General features: G+C 37.8%; 1 long non-coding RNA gene across 1 annotated transcript in view; it reads right to left on the bottom strand.

Annotated features, from left to right (window-relative positions):
- Positions 1-289: 289 nt before the first annotated feature.
- Positions 290-17464, bottom strand: part of LOC122478650 — a 65220-nt gene continuing 48045 nt past the window's right edge. Inside the window, exon 4 of the long non-coding RNA XR_006296143.1 lies at positions 290-418. This is a non-coding gene — a long non-coding RNA (uncharacterized LOC122478650). The remainder of the gene's footprint in view (positions 419-17464) is intronic.

Genomic DNA, 17464 nt, shown 5'->3' with positions numbered 1-17464 from the left:
ACTCTGTAAACTCAATATAGGGCAATAACAGTCTATTACAAGCAGAGCAATACAACATCAAAGGAATGTTTAAAAGAACTAGACAGAACCTTTAAATCACCAGAATTGAGTTATCTTCCCCCAAAGGAAGCACCATGGGAGAGATCTTAGCAGGGTTCTTCAAGAGGTATTACTAATTTACCATAAGTTATATTTAATACATTTTTTAAACGTGTTTGTAATCTCTCTCCACTTTTTAGAACACAGAGCAATAAATTAAAAGAGAAACAGTCCCCAAAGAGCAAGAGAGTGGGAGAAAAAATGACAAGAGTTTTATTTTGGGGAGGAGGGTTAGCGTTTCAAATAATTCTCCCATAGCTGAAAAGTCTGTGTAAGATCTGTCCTCTCCCACTTTCAAAGAGACTCTTCAAATCTGAACCTAGAGAAAAAATAGTACATTTTTATTATTTATATTTATAAATTAATCAGTCTTCAAATTCTGTTAAAAACCGGACATTCATAACATTTTAGAAAAATGGTAATAAATTATCTTTAACATCTCCAGTAGAGAAATAAGCAATTTTATTCCACCTTCTTATGACTAAAACGAACATTTGAGAAGTTGAATTTCTGGTCTAGGTCATGTCAGAAATGGCAGTAGAATTTATTGTGGAGTAGTACTGGTCATTGTTGGCAGTGTGCTTAGTTTAATGACGTTTTGATATATTAGTTTTTTACATATAAAAATATGTTAATTTCCTGAATGTATTGCAAAGGCTTATTGTTACACATTTTAATCTAAATCCAAGCATTTGTGTTTCCCATGAAGGGCAAATGGAACTATCGAGTATTATCAAAATTTTTCATCATCTGTTAATGTCTCATATTTGCATACATAAAATCATAAATTTCTATATGATACTAATAGAACTGCTCCTCCAATTCTTTCAAAAGTTATACCCTTTTTTGCCTTTTGTTTAGCATTCTGGTTTTGGTTTACGTTATCTTGATTTATACCAGACATATGTATGCAAAGAGATTTTAAGTTCTAGATAATTTGTATCCATACTGGCTTTTCAATACATTATTATTTTTTTTTAAGCGCTGCAAAACACACCCACAACAGGTGCATGAAACTGCCTGTAACACATGCCATATGGGGGAAGTACTAGGGTTTGTCCCTTTTGATATAGAATTGTTTTATTGGTGTCATACTGTGTAAGCTTTTATAATAAATCAGATCATACATGCATTTATACTTATGTAGCTGGTGTTGGGAAATATTTAATTCATGTTTATAATGCTTTTAATTTTATAACCAGCTTCCTAAATGTCTTTACAGTGGACCTTTATGTTAAGATTATTTCCCTTTAAATTTCCCATTTACCAGATAATCTTTTTCAGATATTCGAATTGTGCTGCTGTTTTTCTTTTTTGGAACATGTTCTTCTTCGGACTAATACTGTTCATTGAAAGGCAAAATTCTGATTCATATTTTTTATACTCTTGCCTGGGCAGGAAAAAAACTAACTTCATTAGTTATTTAGTACTAGCATTTAGTACTAGTTATTTAGTACTAGCATTTAGTACTAGTATTAATATTAGTATTAATATTAGGTGGGTTTTTGGCATTCCATTATTTGCAACAATTGTAAATGTGATTAGAATAGGTGAACCCAACATGTGCTTGCAGGTCTATCAAGGTTAGCTTGTTTGTAGTTGTAAGATTTCAAATTACAACTAGGAACTCTCATTTTTTCCCCCTATCCATTCAACTTGTATTAATTGTATCACAAAAATCCAATATCCAACCAGAAGCATCCTATCATATGTAGCTCTCATGTCACAACAAACACCACACTGATGTTTGTCCATTGGTTGCTGTCACCGCAGTGGTTAAAAGAACAGGTACTCTGGAGTCAAACCTGACTTTGAAATTCTGCTCATCTAGTTAATAGTTGTATGACTCTGCCTCAGTTTCTCTGCTACAAAACAGAGAGGACAATAATGTTTACAGGTTGCTATAAAGATTAAATCAGATACCATTTATAAATGCCTACTATCGTGGCAAATAATATGTACACAAGAAATGTTAGCTATTCTGATTGGAAAAAATATATTCAGAAATGCTCCAATGCCTTCCAGTTAGTATGATGAATATTATAAAGTTTTACCCAACCACAGAACCCACTGACTGTGATAAAACCAAATTAGAATGTTTACTCTTGTGCAGAGATTATGAACCAACACCTGTTGCTTAACAGTAGTGGGACTCATACCAAAAATCAATGAATGAGTAACCACCCTAAACAGCTATCACTTTCATAAGGCAGTTGGCTCTATAGTCTAGACCCGTTTAAGAATTGAACAAAGTCACCTGCTGACTATAATAGCCATTCATAGGAGTGATATAAAATTTAATGTTAGTGATTATCTGCTATGATCTGACATCATGTGTGTATTGCCTTCCACGTCTTGCTTGAAGGACGTTTTAGCAACAATACTTAAGAATGTTTCATTATTAGGGCTTAAGTACCATCAATTTTTACTAAATCTTGGCCCATAAGAAAACTACAATTCAATGTACCTGGGTCTTCAGTGCTTTTAAGTAAAGAAGAGGAGAGAATATGACTACTGTCAGAAAGAGACAATTGATAGCAAAGACAGCTTGCCAGAATTTTTTTTAATAGGAGAAGCATACTCTTTCAACAGTGAAGCTTGAACAAAAATTTGCAATAACTATCTTATTAAATGTTTATTAATTTCCTCTTAACATTTGGTATTAATTGGCCAACCTTGTCCTTGGGTTTTATTTGGAAATATCTTTGCTTCTGGACTGGTGTGTCCCTTTTGGGCCTTACCCACTTCCTATAAAGTGGCAGAAGTAGATAGTCAATTCACTATTTCCAGGTAAACGGTCATCACAATCTCAGAAGTCACTCTTCCCTCCTAAGACAATTCTATGAGTAACACAGAAATAGCTAAAAGTCAACACTATCTTGGTTAAGTTATTAAACCAAGATAGTCATTTGTAAGTCATTGTAAGTCGCTTGTAGGTCATCAAAATGTATTTATTTATTTCATTTGTGATTACATGTATTTATTTGGGCTTAAACTGAGTCTACTATTTTCCTTTAAACTGGCTGTATACAGAATCTATGTTTTTCACTTTTTTTCTTCCACTTCCTCAGTACTTGCTCTTCCAAAGCACTTAAATATGGCATGTAGTATGTTCTCAAGAATGTAATGAAGGATAAGCTTGTCTAAGATCCATTAAAAGATCAAGAGATCTTTAATGGGTTGAATAACTTAATTTGCTATATTATTATTATTATTATTATTATTATTTTAATACAGATTGAAACCTTTACCTAAAGAACTGACAATACTTTGCCATGTTTTCAGATATTGCATGGCAAATATGAGTAAGTAAATCAGTGAATTAATGCATGAGGACAGATAGAAGAGTTCCAACTTCTACAAATTATAGCCAATTAATGCAGACTAAGAATTTCTAGTCATTAAGACTAATGGTCTTCCTGACCTTCTCAAATACAAAATGAAATGTAAGTATTACACTACCTTGTATCTCAATGGAAGTTGATAAGCAGGGTGAAGTTTCTACTTATTCCCAGCCTAACGACTATGCTGATCATAAAACAAGTCCAAGGACCTTAAATTTCTTTTTTTTTTTTTCAACGTTTATTTATTTTTGGGACAGAGAGAGACAGAGCATGAACGGGGGAGGGGCAGAGAGAGAGGGAGACACAGAATCGGAAACAGGCTCCAGGCTCCGAGCCATCAGCCCAGAGCCTGACGCGGGGCTCAAATTCACGGACCGCGAGATCGTGACCTGGCTGAAGTCGGACGCTTAACCGACTGCGCCACCCAGGCGCCCCTTAAATTTCAATGAAATGTGGCCAGTTGCTTCAAAGAACCAATTCTGATCTACTACTCTTGGGTCTGAGAGACATATCGGATTCTGGATGTGTTAGAGGATTACCTCAGTCTGGGAATTAATCTCACCCCAATATTTCTTAAGATTAGACTAATCTCTTAAGGTAATTTTGGGTGAGATGCCAAGATTTTTCAAATTAAGGCCTGACTTATGAATACCAGACCATTCTCACTACTCCCACAGCTTAAGTTGCCAGCTACGTGGTGGCATATGATGGTATATGGTAGACTATTCTAGTTACCAGCCCTTATTCTATCTACAGTCTTCTGCTACTCCTCCTAACAAAATTCTAGGTGTTCTTCAAGATACGGCTAAAATATTATCTTTTTTCTCCATTGTTTCAGGGGTCATTTCTAAACCTTACCATTCACATGCCCATCGCCTCCTTCTTTAGTTCAGCCATTTATTTACTCAACATATATTTTTGAATATCTATTATGTACCAGATACCTTTGTATTTCATCTGAACCAAGCAGATAAAAATTCCCTGCCATCGTAATGCTTGATTTCTGATGGAAGAATAATTAATTATTCCTTCTATATTCTCATATCACTTTATTATTACATTTGTCACATTTATTGTAGATAATTGTTTATGTGTATCTCTTACTGGATAGCAAAGGCCAGGTAACATTTATCTTTTCAATTTTTATCACCAGCACCCAGCACATTGCCTTGCACCATGACATCAGGGAAAAGGCAAAACAAACTTTACAGTTTTGAGGCTCCTTATTAAGTTTAAATTTGTTCAGTATCTATGTTTTGTTTATCTATTATTACTTAAGAAGTTAGCTGAAAACTTAGTCATTTAAAATAATGTTTATGTTTTTCTCACAATTTCATAGGTCAGAAATTTAGGGGGCACCTGGGTGGCTCAGTCGGTTGAGTGTCTGACTCTTGATTTAGGCTCAAATTAAAAAAAAAAAAGAAATCTGGAAAAGGCAAGGTAGTTTATCTGCGATTCACATGGCTTCAGCTATGGCTATTGTGGCTGGGGCTGGAGGATCTCTTTGAGGATAACTTCTTTATTTATATTTTTGGTAGCTTGCAGAAACTCTTTCTTTTTTTCCTTCCTTCTTTCTTCTCTCTCTCTCTCTCTCTCTAGCTCTCTCTCTCTCTCTCTGTCTCTCTGTCTCTCTCTCCATCAGTTCTCATCCTTCAGGGCTGCTCCATGAGATGTGGGTTTCCATAGCATGGTGTCTCAGGATAGTTACACTTCTTACATGATGGATGGTTTCTAAGGTGCAGAAAGCAAGAACTGCCAGGCCAGTTAAGGGCTCCAACAGGAACTCTAACTGAATCATTTTACCATGTTCTAGTGGCCAAAGAAGCCGTGAAGACTGCCTGGATTTAAGAAGATGGAGAAATAGATACCACCTCTTGATAGTGAAATAGCAGTTGAATGGATGACATTTTATAGCCATCTTTGGAAAATGCCATAATCTGTGATAGCTGTCTCATATGTCTTATCAGTCATAATGTGTGTAGGGGAAAAGATCATCACTGAAGTAAAACTTAAATTGTTATTGAACAATAACCAAAACAAAAAAACAAACAAACAAAAAAAACCTACTCCTATGGCAAAAATTTTATTTTAAAATGCTAAATGAGTAGTGATTAAAAAAACATTCAGTAAACAAGAATCCTAAAAGCTTCTAATATCAGTTTATTTTTTAAATACATCAAAGTCATTACAGGGGATTTATTGAGATTTTGAGACTCAAAATCTTTGATATTTAAATCATGTTTCTTGTAAAACTTACACAATTCTGAGTTATTTCTCAGATACGTATTTCTCATTCATATTTAATACAACTTTACAGTTTTAGTTGAGATAATCCTTGATTTCTTAGGCTATTGTGAGATGGTTCCCCAAATCAATCCCAGTAGGATTAAGAAGCTCAAGCACACATCACCTCATTTTCTAGACTCCTTTCATGATATAGCATATTATGTGTCCTGATTTTTTTTTCCAGCAACTTACAGCCCATTGGAGAGCTCAATTATTTATTGAAGGAAAATTTTCCACATGGTAAAAGGCTAAATAATTCTTTTTTCTGAGACATTATGGGTGTGTATATCAATTGTGGTTTTGTATGTATTCATATTTGAGGTGTTGTAGTTTAAATCATTAATTTTGTATTATGTTGCACAGCAAATTGTTTCTTGCTCTTTGTACTCTATCCATGTTATAGTATTCATAACATAACACTTCATATTTAAACCAGTATCTATCTTGGTTTACCCAAGGCAGCATTTATAATTTTCTTGTAATGTAAATTAGTATGAATTTACTTAAATGATCAGCAGTATTAATACAAGGCAAGACATTGTCATAATGCAGATATGAGAACTCTGGTTTATTACCTGAGGTAGAAAGCCCCTTTATTTATCATTCTCTTTAATAAAACATTCAAACTGAAAATAAGCCAAATTCTTCTAGGAAGCTACTGAAATGTCTCTCTGGAGAAGGAAATCTACTACTGAGGAAGACTTTTTTTGAGAATCAAATTAAGACCTTTGGCCAGAAAAAAAAGGCAGTGTGTATTTGAAAGTCAAATCAGACCAAGGAGTTGGTGAAATAACCCTGAAAGAATCCTGTTTGCCTGTGTGCATTTCCAACACTGTAGGACGGGCTATAAGAGTCCTGTGCTGTTGATATGCCACTCCTGTGAGCCATGCAGGGCACGCTCTTGTGGATACCTTTCCTTCTGAAGATGATCATGTTTTCTGTGTGCTAGACGTGAATGGACACTACCACAAACAAATTGATAATTGTGCAATACCACCTGAAAACTGAGCTCCCCTGGCTATAACATTACAATCAATCAAATCTGGGGTGTTACTGCTGAACTCTTTCTCTTACACTGCTTTATAAAGTGTTAAACAAAATAATCAAAAAGCATTGTAAATTAGCTATACATTTATTTCCACTTCAGTATTTTAAAATCTAAGCTTTAAGTCTCTTCTGAACATTTAGAATAATCAAGTTGAAATGATTTAATGATACCATAGCTCAATTAAATGAAACCTTAAGATATCATCCACCTTATGAGTCTTTAAAATGGCCCTCTTCGTATACCTAGTATCCAGATCTTGGTGTCTAATACTGTTTCCCACTAAAAGGAATCAGGACTCCTTGGAGAAATGTCTGGGTCCAGAAATGGGATAGGAGGTATGTAAGATAAGCCTAGAATATCTTATTAGACCAGCAGTGAGGCTGTTCTAAATAAATAAATAAATAAATAAATAAAGCATGTTACAAGACTCAGGAGAAAGGTTGAAGGTATTCTACTAGTCACATCAAAGACAACTTGAGCACAAAATAATTAAGTATACTAACTAGCATGATGAACAATTCCAAAAAAATTGGAGTTCATGAGTTCATATCAATAAGAAGTAGATAAATAAATAGAAGAAAAGGGAGTACTGTAGATTATATTAAAATGTTAAGTGCCAACTGGCAAATGAGGAGACAGTACAAGAGTTGGAAAGTCAGCATTTGTAATCATCAGAGTAAAGACTGGATCAGACATGAATCGCTAATGGAGAATATATCTGGGGAAAAGTTTTGGTGAAGAGCACATTTGCCTGCTCTTAAAACGTCTTTACATAGATTGATTATTAGTTACAAAAGAAAACTGATATTTATACATGGAGAAATCAAACAGTATATTGATTGGGTGATCTAAACACCGTCAATGAGACATACATAGACATTGTGTGAATTTGGATGAGATATCCTGAGAAAGCCATAATATCACCTATGTAATATTCCAAACAAAAATACATAATGAGAATATAAGCATCAGTTGGTATCAGATATATGCTAAATGAGGAACAAACGTTCTGAAATAAAAACGGATGGGAGACTGTAGTCTTCAAAACTGTCAGTGGCACAAAAGACAAAGAAAGATTATGGAAATGTTCTAGATTTAAAAAGACTACAAAGACATGACAACTAAATACAGTACCACAGTCCAGAGTGGACCCTTACCTAGAGTGGGAAAAGGTATTGGATCCAGCTCCTAAAATTGAAATTATAAGGATAATAGAGTTAACAAAGGTATTCTATCAATCTTAATTTACTAAAATTGTTAACTGAACTGTAGCTATACAAGAGAATATCCTACTGAGAAATATTCACAGAAGTATTAAGGGGTAAAGGACCATGATATATGTAGCTTACCCTGATGTGATTCAAAATATATGCATGAAGAGAGAGAGAGAGAGAGAGAGAGAGAATTTGAGCCAATGATAAATCAAATGAAGTAAGAGAGAGATAATAAGTGAATCTAGGTAATGAATATCAGGATGTTATTTGATCTATACTGCTTCTTACAACTTTTCTAAAATTTTGAAATTATTTCCAATAAAAAGTTAAAAATAAAAAAAAAAACCCTGTGAATGGAGCAGCACGTACAAGAAGAAAAACATTGCTGTTTCCCACTGGCAGACACTCCAGCATGTAATTGAGTATGCCCAGAGCCATTATGCAGAAAACCAGGAATTATTGTGTGCCCACATCTCAAATGAACCTGATTCCGATTAATGTAGTAGGCAGTCTTGGTAGTTAACTAAACTGCCTTCAAATCAAAGGCAGTGTGGTACAGGTCATGGGATTGGGTTAACTGTAAAAAGCCTCGTCCTTAAGTCCCCAGGTGATACCTGACACACTCAAGCACTAACTTTGCAGGCTTGGGTACAGAAGATAAGCAAAAAGTCACACAGTGGTTCCTTTGCATTTGGCCCAGTGGCCAAGTTTAAAAGGACAAACAGGCTGTACTGCAAAGAAGGTGAAATGCTTAAATGTCAGAGAAGCATTGTTAGGACCTATCTGTATGCACAGCAACTATCGTGTGTTCCAAAAAGAAGAGAGTACATTTCATGAAGGGAAATGGGAATAAAAGACTGTATCCTGTTTTACCATTCCCAGAAGACTCAGAAAAAAATCTTTTAACAATTTAAATGTTGTTGACTTCACTCACCTATGTATTGTATCAGTCTCAAAACCAAGGGAAAATATACAAAGTGTTTATCTATTTCTCAGCTGGGGGCACAACAGGGAAGCCAATCAGCATTAGTCTTCCCTTGTAAAGGGCGGCATCTACTTTCTAATACATTTCAATACATCACTAGGAGCTATAAACCTTGACTGATTCTTTTGCCTTGTATGTTCTCCACTAAAGGCTTTAATGAAAGTCTGGTAAAAGATCGTTTCATCTAAAAGATATGTCAAATAAAGCTTTTTTTTTCCTTTCTGACAAGATGATCTATTTTTTCTAATTTTATCTTTTAAAAGTATATTTCCTGTACATATGGAATTATTTAGCTAAAACTATTGGTGTAGTAAATTGACTTAAAAAAAATTTAATGTTTATTTATTTTTTAGAGAGAGAGAGAGACCGACAGAGTGTGAGTGGGGGAGGGGCAGGGAGAGAGGGAGACACAGAATCGGAAGCAGGCTCAAGGCTCTGAGCTGTCAGTACACAGCCTGATGCGAGGCTCGAACCCACGAACCGTGAGATCATGCCCTGAGCCAAAGTTGGACGCTTACCTGACTGAGCCACTCAGGCGCCCCTAAATTGATTCTTTATTATACAGTGATGAATAATTGATTCTTTACACTTTTCTCAATAAACTGGGACTCTGAATCAGATTGAGAAGCTGTCTGAACTGCAGCAGAATTAGCAAGGAAAAGTTTTGAATAACTGAGTTAAAGTCGTACAAGAAAAGGGGTGAAGATGAGTGCCTGGGTGGCTCAGTCGGTTAAGCATCTGACTTTGGCTCAGGTCATGATCTCATAGTTTGTGAGCTGGAGTCCTGCGTAGGGCTCTGTGCTGACAGCTCAGAGCCTGGAGCCTGCTTGGGATTCTGTGTGTGTGTGTGTGTGTGCGCGCTCCTCCCCACGCATGCTCTGTCTCACTCTCTCTTTCTCTTTCTCTCTCAAAAATAAACATTAAAAAATTTAAAACATATTTTAAAAAGGGATGAAGAATACCAACTCTCAGAGGAGGGCGTTCTCTGGCTTGCCGGGATTTGGGCAGCTCAGCACCTCCACACAACCTTAGATGTCACTCTGTGCCAGTTCTGAAGTATTCCCCCCCCCCCCTTTATAAAGTACTTCGTTCAAAACAGTGCTCTTTCTGTATCACCTTCTGATTTTTCTTTTCTTTTGTTATAAATAAGAAGACGGCAGTTTGGTTAGTTCAGTGAAGCAGCGATGGAAGGGAGATCAAAGAAAAGCCAGAGTCTTCAACTGCAGCCCTCTTTCTATTGCAAGGGGAGGAATCGGGGGGCATGTCCTAGGGTAAATCATTGCATTGCTTTAGAATTGTTATCTCTTATTTAAAACTTGTGAAACATAAAGAATTAAATTGTTAGAAGAGTTGAAAACATTTTACATGAGTTTTATTTAAATAATAAGTAAATCCTGAGAAATCTGGATCTCAGAGTCAGAACCCCCACCTTTGTAGTCAGGTTTCCTTGCTTCATTAAGTCCCAATTTCTTAGTTTGTAAAATGATGATAATGCAAATACCTGTCTCATATGCTTCTGCAAAGACTGACTGAGATCATGAACAGGGCCTGGTAAATACTGTCAACTGGTATTAGTTATTGGTGTTTTCATTACAATTATATCAAGATCACTCAGTTGACTGTCCATCCGTCATGGTGATGGATCTTCTCAACGTACTTGAACTGTCCTTTCAAGACCCCTTGTCCCATTTTGATGTCCTGGTTTTTCCCAGGTGCCACTCTAGAGTCTAATACCTTTGGGGATTATAAGTTTGCATGTCTGGTTCTTCTTACTAGCTCCTTCAGTGGGGAGATGGTGTCTGTCCCAACTCTAGACCTTATAGCAGAGCCCGGCCTGCACTCAACCCAGCATTTGCTAACATCTATTTGGCACCAACCAGTGCTAGGTCTTCCTGTAAGCACCTAACCTGCTGTACAGCCTCATTCTCACATGACATCATCCCATTCTACCTCTCTGAGTTAGGGAGGATTACAGCATGATTTTAATTTTACAGTTGAGGAAAATGAGAAGGTGAAAACTTCATGAACATCACCCAGTAAGAGATAGAGCTGGTGGTTTGACACCAGGCTGCTTCCCAGAGAAACTGCACCCCTATCCATCTTGCATTTTGCCTCCTAGGGAATGTGCACTACACGGAGACATGCTCCCATTCTTCTCAGGCAAATGATAAGATCAAGGACATATGTTACAACCAATAAACTGAGCAAAACTAGCCGGGGCCTATGTTTGTACCTTGTTCTAAGCAGAGTAAGACAAAGGATGCTCTTCCCACCAGATCAAGTATGGAATAATTCTTAATTCTAAAGGAGAAAACTGAGAGCCGAGAGTGAAGCTACATACCTAAGATCACTCATTTGATTCAAGCTAACCATCCTCTGGTCTAGGGGCTCTCAAACTCTGACTTGCAACAGAATTACAAAGGGGGCTTGTTAAAACACAGAAATAGAGACCCTATTCTCAGAGTTATAAATTCAGCGTATCTGGGATACTTGCATTTCTAGTAAGTTCCTCATAATGTTGGCCTGGAGACCACACTGAGAAACACAGTTCTAGTCAAAGCTCAACTTACAGTTCTATGCTATGTGCCTCGATGGTTCCTTGGCTCATTACCTGAAGTCATACAACATTGGTGAATTGTTCTTTATACACAATCATGCAGCCTGGTGCCACAGATGTCTAATCATAATTTCCGCTTATAAATCTAAGAAATAATATTTCAGCATCATCTCCAGCTATACAACAGAGGCATTTTCCACGTGCCCATCACCATTATAGAATGATTCAAGTTGTTCCTGGCATCAGGGAAAATAAAGTCTGATAGGGATATATGAGTTTGTCCTCTTGAATTCCTAGATTTTGTGTGAGGAAATAGACAAAATTGGGCCATGAACATTATACAGATTATACACTATATGGATGATCATTATTCTGAGTAAAAAGCAATGTAGCACTACTGGCATAATAATATTTTCCAGCTATAAATGACTTTTGGCCCCACTTACTTGTTTCTCTTGTTCCCTTTCCCCGTCAAGGCAGATGGTCTGCTCTCAGTTCTCTGCTATTCCCGAAGAGAGATTAGGTCGTGACGAAAAAATTGTTACTAATAAATCTTACTTTGATTTCCTAAAATCTAATCCCTGGAGACAATGCTAAGATGCCTCCAAGACAAAACAGGAAGGACTGTCTCCCAAGACTTTAAAAAGATTCCTCACAAGAGGATGAAACATAGGAGAAGGTTATGAGTGCATAGGGAATACAGTCAATGGTATTGTAATAGCACTGTATGGTGACAGGTGGTTTCTACCCTTGTGGTAAGCATAGCATAACATACAGACTTGTTGAATCAATCACTAGGCTGTACACCTGAAATTAATGTAACATCATGTGTGAACTATACTTCAATTTGAGAGAGAGAGAGAGAGAGAGACAAGATTATGAAGGCAGTGGTCCATGGGTGGTGGTGAGAAGCACCCTGAACTCTGTGCCTGGGCAGATCCCTGTGAAGACAGAGAATAAATGCTGCACAAATCATTTAAGAAGAGAGGCCACAAACAGCTTCATAGATTTGCACTCTCATGCAGTTTAAAAGTACCAGAAGTATTTGCACCTGGCAAAACATACTGGAAAGTAATGGGGAGTGTCGCACAAATTGACAGGGGCCTTGAGATGAGAAACAAGGGACATCTAAGTGATTAGCAACCTATATCGGGGAATGAGAAGATGCCTTCAACACAAATGAATCCTTGGTCAGATGCACACTACTGCAGTGCCTTGGACTATGTGACCCCATCCAACTTAAACACATCCCCCTCAAGACGACTGAGCACCACAGACTGCCCAAGATTAATTGCCCAGACTCATAGAAGTTAGTTTGAGCAATTACTTATGTGAACTGAGAATTAACTCCAGCAATTTGAACAGGAAGTCGTAAGCCCTCATACTTAGTAAGGAGCCCCAGGTAGTATTTACCATCTGGGAGTCGGGGAGCAGTTAGGAATTTCAGGAAATATTTCAAGGAGCCAACGTATTACTAGAAGCCAAAAATAGTTTAAATTCCACAGAAACCCCTACTAGATAGACGGCAATATCAGCATCAGATACGCTTTTTTTCCTTCTGCATGCAAAAAGTCTTTTCCATTTATGCCAAAATTTAAGTCTTAGAAAATTGACAGAGGTATTCTGAGTGGTAATTTTAAAAACAGTGTCTTTCTGATGTTATTTTACTGCTCTTCTCCATTTTTTTAATATTTGTTCCCAGTACAATACCAAGGTGTAAGTAGAGAAGAACATATCCCAAGATTGGCTATAAAGTCATATCAAGTTTTAACATTTTTATTATTAAGGGCAGTGATCGAAATTTTGTGTTAATCCTCGTATAAATTAATATAGCCCATTTAATCCTTCCACTTTAAAGGCTGTGAATTTTATTTCACACCGTGCCATCAGTATTTAGCTGTTCCTTCTGGGGTACAAATAGTCTTCCTCTCTAACTTTTCAGCTAATTACTGTCTTCTCCTTGCTGACTGGAGGACTGAAAATACAGCTACTGTCAGGGCTCCCTAACATCCAGGTAGACATCTTGGGAACACTGATAGAACCGATAACAGGCCATTTTATAGGGACTTAAAAGCTACTCAAGAAATGAACGAGGTCCATTAGACTTTCTGTCATGCATATGATGGGAAAAAATATACCACCATAAGATCCACTCAATTGTCCTGCTGTGACAGCAGTAGCTATTGTGTGAGAGAGGTTTGGGGAAGGTGGCTCCACCTTGGTGTTTATGCTCTGCTGGCTAGTGGGAGTTTCAGGTACAGCATCCTAACAGAAGGGGCTTTGTGATAGGCTATCAGTGACAAACAAGAGCGACAACGTACAGCCCAGTGGTTTGACAAGAAGGAGAAGCTCAACAATGAGAGAATGACCTCCTTCAGTTTCCCATTTCAGTCTGACATTTACTTCCTCACACAAAGCTTAGCTTGGTGTGTTGGGGTCCAAATCACATTTGAACCTTGTACAGAGTGATGAGAGTCAAGCTGAGATATTTTAAGTGCATTTCTTTTCTTTGTACCCTGCTTTGAACTGCTTTTAAACCTACAGATGTTTGGCCCAGCTGTCCAAACTAAGAAGCTGAGAAAGAAACGTGGAAAGTATGTTCCCAGATTAATGTTTTGTTTTCCCGTGTGTGTGTGTGTGTGTGTGTGCATGCGCACGCACATGTGTTAAATATGTCCTGTGTTTGTCCCAGTTAAATATGTCCCAGTCTTTGATGTATAGATAAATGAGAGTCTAATTGATAAGCTTCCTTTTTTTTCTTATAAAAAGGACTGCTTTTTCCTGAAGAGCTACATCTATTCTCAACTCAATAAATATTTATTGAGCATGTACTACTCAAAATTACACTGTCTCTTGATGGAAGCGACAAATGCAAAGATAAGCAACACATGGTGTGGTCATTTTCCCTCTGTAAGGAAACTGAGACATGTGGCCAAATAATTATGAAGTATGATATATTGTTATCAATGCCCTGTTCCTTACTGAGGCACTTCCAAGCTTTCCCCACATTTCTTAACTGGCTGATTCTACCTCCTCACCTTCTCACTTCTGACATATGACATCACCTATTACCTGAGAAAACCCAACATGAGAAAAGTCACTTCACCTGTCATTATGTAGAAGTTGTTTCAAAAGAGATAAAAATGTGTCAGGGCGCTCAGTCAGTTGAGTGTCCGACTTCAGCTCAGGTCATGATCTCGCAGTTCATGAGTTCGAGCCCCACTTTGGGCTCTGCGCTGACAGCTCAGAGCCTGAAGCCTGCTTTGGAGTCTATGTCTCTCTCTCTCTCTCTCTCTCTCTCTCTCTCTGTCGCTCCCCCCCACCTCTCTCTTTCTCTCAGAAATAAATAAAAAACATTTTTAAAAAAGATTAAAAAATGTGTCAAAGAGCAGTGTAGGTGCCTGTTCAAAAGGAAACTAACAGAACCTAACAGAAACCAGGGCTAGTCCTCAGATTTAAGGTTAAAACTTGAATTTGATGCTAGACCAACGTGTGAGCAGTCTTTTGTGTTCTTCGTAATTTCTCCCATCACCTATTCAGACTTTTGCTTTACTTGTATGCGCTCTTGAAAGGGAAAATAAAGCAAACTGGCATGTTGTAGTCATCTTCTTTACCCCAATTTCTGTGCTCCATTTAATCATGTGTCTCAGTGAATCCTCACCACAAAACTCTGAGGTCAGTAGTGGGATCTTCATGCAGTGGGGACACTGAGGCTTAGCACGATCTCACCGCTAGACAAGACTCACGCCCATGTCTGCCTGAATGTAATGTTGCCCATGCAGCACACTGACACTCTGCTCATCTGGCTCCTTCAACTATACATAATAGGGTAAGAAAGGAGTCAGGAAGGAAGGTCGATTCTTGTGAATTCCATCAAGTATTTCATACCCTTATAACTAACACAGGTGCAAGCATTCCTTTTTAAAAAGAACCCTTAAAAAATAGTCAATCTACTATGGTACATCAATCCTTACTTTCACTGCCAAATGTTATTTTTTAATAATGTACGAACTTTTTGAAGTTTTAGGTTTACAGAATAATTGAGTAGATAATATATAAGTTTCCTTATATCAACTCCCCGTTCCCCAACCCACCCCCCCCCACACAGCTTCCTTTACTTTTAACATCTTGCATTAATGGGGTTGATTCGTTAAAACTGATGAACCAATATTAATACATTATTATTATTATTATTATTGTTAACTATAGTCCATAATTTACATTAGTGTTCACTCTTGGTGTTGGATAGTTCTGTGGGTTTTAACAAATGAATAATGACATGTACCCATCATTATAATACCATACAGAGTAGAGTCACCACTGTAAAAGTTTCCTGTACTTCACCTACTGATTCATTCCTCCCCTTGCTCCCCTGACCGCACCCAGTCCCCAGCAACCACCGAGATTTTCACTGTCTCTGTAGTTTGTCTTTTCCAAAGTACTATATAGCTGGAATCATATAGCAGGTAGCATTTTCAGACAGCATTTTCAGCAGTGGTTTCTTCCACTAAGCAGTATGCATTTAAGATTCTTCCGGGTCTTTTCATGGTTTGATAGCTCATTCCTTTGTATTCTCTAAATATCATTTTTTCCAACACACACAATTGTGGCACCTGTAGTACATCAGACGCCATGATGAGCACTGAGGATGAATAGGATGCAATGCCTACTCTCAAGGGCCCTGCTGCCTAGCATTAGAGGAAAGGTACGTAAACACAAAAGCTAATAGCACTTTATAAGTGTCATAATAGAACTCTATAAGGGTACAAAAGAGGGGCAAAGTGGGGAGAATTCCATTTCACTCCTGGTACAGAGAGTCAGGAATGACTCCCTACAGGATTTGGAGTTGCTGCAGGATCAGCAAGAGCCAGGCAGAGCTCTGGGAGCCAAGCTGAAAAGTTCTAGGTGGGACAGCAGGGCACATTTGAAGAAAGGCGAGAAGCCCAGGCAGAAGCTGGTAGATGTGGACATGAAAATGCTAGCTCCTGAGGTCCCGTCTAGAGCCTGTATTCTCTCTCACTTCCTTCACGTCTCTTCTCAAATGCCCCTGATCAGGGGCCTACCCAGAAGACCCTAGGGAAAAGACACCACCCCCTCCCCACCTCACACCTTTTCTCCTTACTCTCCTTCCTTTTCTCATAGCAACTACCCACTGTAACATACTGAATATGTATTTTGTATTGTCTGCCTTCTCCCACCAAAATGTACAGCCCCAGGGGCAGGGTCTTTAGCTTTGTTCATGCCCAGCCCACGGTGGGCCTGCCATAAACATGTGCTGTTCCCTCCATGCCTGCAATCCTTCCTGTTAGGATAAAGCACTGTGAAATGATGTACCCTTACTGGTAAACAGGGGAACAATATTTATATTTTTCCAACAACTGTCACTAAATACATAATATTCTAACTTCCCAGATTCTAATATTGTTTTATTTTTCTGCATTACACTGGGAGACAGAACAAAGAAACTCAAGAGTTTTCAAAAATGTCAGATAACTTTACTGACCTTCACATACTGTAATGCTGACAAACCTTCTTTTCCAGTACTATTCAAGGCATGCTGTAATAAATACCCCTTGCTACAACCTACCGTAGCCTGGCAGTTACTCAAATGAGAATGTGTTAAGTTAAATACTTAAGTAATTCTCCTAGAGAAAAGCTGGAGATCGGCACCCAATTCCTTATTTGTATACAGCACATCTTGTGCTGGGGTTTGAAATTTTAAAATTAACTCTGTTGTGGTTAGGTCTTGAGGGATATACCTGGTAAACTTTTCCCTGGGAATTCTGACTTGAGGGACTGGTTATAAGGAAGCAACATGCTCTGAGCACACTAGGTGCACACACTTCAACCAGCACTGCTCCAAGCCCGGATAAAGCCGCCAACATTGAGTTCAATGATCAAAATCATTGGGGTAAATAAGGGGAGAAGAGA

The sequence above is a fragment of the Prionailurus bengalensis genome, chromosome B1 (assembly GCF_016509475.1).
Source record: "Prionailurus bengalensis isolate Pbe53 chromosome B1, Fcat_Pben_1.1_paternal_pri, whole genome shotgun sequence".
Classification (NCBI taxonomy): domain Eukaryota; kingdom Metazoa; phylum Chordata; class Mammalia; order Carnivora; family Felidae; genus Prionailurus; species Prionailurus bengalensis.
Note: the sequence above shows the minus strand (reverse complement) of the source record. Positions and strands in the feature narration are given on the sequence as shown.